The sequence below is a fragment of the Chrysochloris asiatica genome, unplaced genomic scaffold (genome assembly GCF_000296735.1).
Source record: "Chrysochloris asiatica unplaced genomic scaffold, ChrAsi1.0 scaffold00071, whole genome shotgun sequence".
NCBI lineage: Eukaryota > Metazoa > Chordata > Mammalia > Afrosoricida > Chrysochloridae > Chrysochloris > Chrysochloris asiatica.
Window position 1 is genome coordinate 8,047,661 of NW_006408589.1, and position 4,129 is coordinate 8,051,789.

The 4,129-nt window shown below is 35.4% G+C and overlaps 1 protein-coding gene across 1 annotated transcript in view; it reads right to left on the minus strand.

Annotated features, from left to right (window-relative positions):
* The window catches only part of RANBP17 (RAN binding protein 17), a 520,934-nt gene that overhangs the window by 424,150 nt on the left and 92,655 nt on the right, over positions 1-4,129 (minus strand). The window lies entirely within an intron of this gene.

The window sequence follows — 4,129 nt, forward strand, 5'->3', positions numbered from 1 at the left end:
AAACTGATGATCTGCCCTGTAAACTTTCACTCAATCCACAATAAAAACCAGAAGAAAAAAAAAAAGAAACACAAAGTACATGAAAAGAAGAAAAAAAAAGATAAAGGAATTTTTCTATGAACACTTAGATGCCCCCTCATGAAGCCCCCTCTTAATTTGTCGATAAGATTCAGTGTGCCAGGATTTTCTTGAGTACTTTTATGTCCATATTCATAAGAGACACTGGTCTGTAATGTTTTTTTTTCTTGTGATGTCTTTATCTGGCTCTTTCATCAAGGTATTTCTGGCCTCATAGACCAGAGATATAAAATGTTACCTCCTAACATTTTTTGTAGGAGTTTGAGAAAGATCTTCTTTAAACGTTTGGTAGAACTCATCAGTGAAGTCATCCCATCCTGTACTTTTGTTTGGAGGTTTTCGGAAGATAAATTCATTTTCATTACTTTTGATAAGTATGTTGAAATTTTCTATATTTCTTGAGTCACTTTTTAAGTAACTTGTGGGTTCCCAGGAACTTGGTTAGTTCATCTAGTTAACCTAATAGGTTGGTGTACAAACTGTTTGGAGTATTCTACTATAATCATCTTTATTTCAGTAAAGTCAGTAGCAATGTCCCCATTTTCATTGCTTACTTCAGAAATTTGGGTATTCTCTCTTTTTGCATTTGTCAGTCTAGTAAAAGGTTTGCTGATTTTATTGATATTTATCAAAGAACCAATGCTTAGTTTCATGGATTCTGTTGCTTTTCTACTTTCCTTCCTTCTGTTTGCTTTCAGGTGGGGTTTGCTTCCTTTTTTATAATCTCTCAAGGTGTAAAGTTTAGCTACTGATCTAAAATCTTTCTTTTGTACTATAGACATTTGGAGGTATAAATTTCCACTGTGCATTGTCTTTACTATGAGCATTTGTTTAACAAGCAGAAGATTACAAATACTTAAATACGTCTACGAAGAGTAGAAGGAATGGATAAATTCATTCATTAAAACAATAAAATACACCTATAAAAATAACAGTTCTTTATTTACTAATTTGAAGACATTCAATATGTTGTTAAATGAAAAAAGCAAGGAGTAGAACAATAAGTGCATTATGCCACATTATGTAAATAAGGGGAATAAGAATTTAGATATTCATAACCATTTACATTTGCATATAGAAGCTCTGGAAAGACATGCCAAACTACTCAGAATGGTTACTTGTTGGCATGAAAAATAGGAGGACAGAGTAAAAGACTAAGACAATACATTTTAATTTTTTTTATTTTGACCAAATGCAAATATATTACCCCTTCATAAAAATTAAACTCCAAAGCTATCAAGTGAATGTCACAGAGACACAAAATCAGGTTGGCTAATTACAATAAAGTCTAATATGAAAACAACTAAGAATTTCTGTTCATCAAAAGGCATTAAATGGTGTATATAGCTAGGTCAGAAACTTGGAGACATTATTTACAGTTCAAGCAATTAAAGGATCAGTGTAAAAAAATCTATAAATGCTTACAAATTAGTAAGAGAAAGACTAACAATCCACTGATGAAGAGACTGGGAAATGAGCAAAAGACATGAGTATAGGTTTCAAAACGATGACATAACTGTCAGCCAAAACACATGAAACAATGCTACCCTTCATTAATCATCAGGGAAGTGAATATTTAAATGCTCGTCACCCCAACAAGACCAGCAAAAAACCTGAAGTTTAATATTAAGGACTGTTGGTCAGTATGTATCAGAGGTCAGCAAAGTGAAGCCTATTTCCTGTAAATACAGTTTTATTAGAACATAGCAGCAACTGTTCCTTTACAAATGGTCTATGAGCTGCTTTCTAGCTACAGAGGCAGAGTTGAGTAGGTGAGACCGAAATAGCTCTGTTCCACCTAAGCATTTATTACCTGGCATTTTATAAGTAAGTAAACAGTCTGGCATTATCTACTAAAGCTGCATACGTACAGGATATATTTAACAATCTTTATAGCGGCACTGAGTACATGAGGAAAAAAATAAAAACAGAGAAAGCATACCCACTGACAAGAGAATGTCTAAATATGATGAGGCTTCCAAAAGTTCATGAAAAAAATCCCACTGTCTTCTAATTCCATTTTGCATGAACTTTTAAAATTCTCCTTATAACTTATGGCATATCAAATAATAGAAAAGTATGAGGGGGTTCAAAATTCTATGGAAAAATGGATTTAAAAGATAATGAAATTTTTTCCACAAATTTTTGAAGCACCCTCATACAAGGCAGTGAAAATAAAAATAATATGTATTGACATGAACTCATAAATACAATTATAAAATTATATTAGCAATACAAAATGTAGAAGTATAAACACAGTATGACTTCATTTGTTTAAAGCTCAAACCACATTTTTAAAAGAATATATGCTTATACAGTTAAACGATGACAAAAAGGCGTAAGTTGACAAACATAAAATTCAATACTGTAGCTCCCTTCTATTTGTAGGTGAGTTAATACATTTGGAAAGAAGGGAGCTTCAGAGCCTTTGGAACTGATCTATTCTTTAAGCTAGATGATGGTGCTTGTTGCTGCTCTTCTCTATGCTTCTGATGTAGTGAGTGACTTGTCTACTCTCTTCTAGCCACAATCTGTGTAACTCCCACCCAAAAACGTCTCTGCCCTCCTGAGTTTGGGTACGAGAAAGTAGGAGAAGATACTGATAGGATGTCATGATTCAGCTGAGGATATTAGCAGAGTTGATTGTGATTATGAAAATGTGGCACTCTAACATTTAAAATTGAGCCATCTAAGAAGCAGGAGTGGGGAATCTCACCATCATCAAAGACGAGGCAGGAGTGGATCCCTGCACAGGGACGAAAAGCTATGACACCAGAGAAGAGGCAGAGGAACAGCAGCAGCAGAGCCAAGAGCCAGAGCACGAGACAGACCAGTGGGCTTCCCAGCCCATGGAGCAAGTAAAGCCAAATGACTTTGGGAAAGAGGCTTGCTTGCACAGTGGGGTGCCTCCAGGCACTTTATTGGGGTGGGTGGGAGGCTAGGTGTGCTTGCAGGCTGAGGCTTTCTTTAGTTGAAGGGGTGTGTCCTGTGGACATTTGTCAGCTGACAAAAAAGAGTTCCAAAACATTGACCAGGAAGAGAGAGACCTGCCTGTGGGCATGGCTGAGGAGAGGTTTTGCTAACTGGATGAACTGTGTCCTAAGCATTTCTGAACTGTAACCTGTTTACTTCCCTAAGAAACCCCATAACTGTGACGATCATGTCTAAGTTCCGTGTGGCCACTGCAATGAATTATCCAAGCCAGCTGAGTAAAGAGAGCTGTGGGAGGAATAGGTGGAAAGATCTGTTGTAGTCTCAACATGTAAACACCATTGTTATTATTTGATATTTTTTTAACTCTACTAAAAAACTCAAATCAAAGAAAGACTAAACACTGCAAAATGTTACTCTCTCTCATTTACTTTATAAATAATGCATTTGCCACAAAAAAGAAAGAGACCATTTAGAAAGGTTTCGTATTTAAAGAACTTTTAACGACTCACTCTCCCCTCAGCTGTTTCTGTGACTCATTGATAGAAAGATGCATGGATGGAAGAAAGGAAATGTTACAGAAGTGTCAGAGGTAACACTTTGATGATCATGCCTTATCAAACTCGCTTTGTAAAACAAGTTCAAGAGGCAAGTATAAAAGAAAGATGGCACCTGACAACAACATAAAAGAAAGAAATAAACATTCTGGAACTATAATTAAATTGCTTCCTATTTAATTCATAATTAAATTTATGAAGTCAGTTCTATTCTCATAATCCACCTAATTAAGAAAAATCTGAATATGGTACTTACTTATTTTAATTCCTTGCTATGTTCCTGAAAGAATTTAAAGGGATGCACAAAAATAGATTACCTCCTTCTTCAACAAAGTACTATAAAGGATACTGATGAGGAAATTGGGGAATTAAAGCACAACAAAAAAAAGAAAACCATGGTAAAGGTTAATACACTAGACGCAGAACTATGATAAGGTCTTATAAAATTTTGAACTGGGCTGAGATTTGGCTCTGGATTTCCTAACAGCTACTAGAAAGTAGGAAATATAATCAGCTCTGGTAGCGTAGTGGTTACGAATCGGGCTGCGAACCTTAAGGTCAGC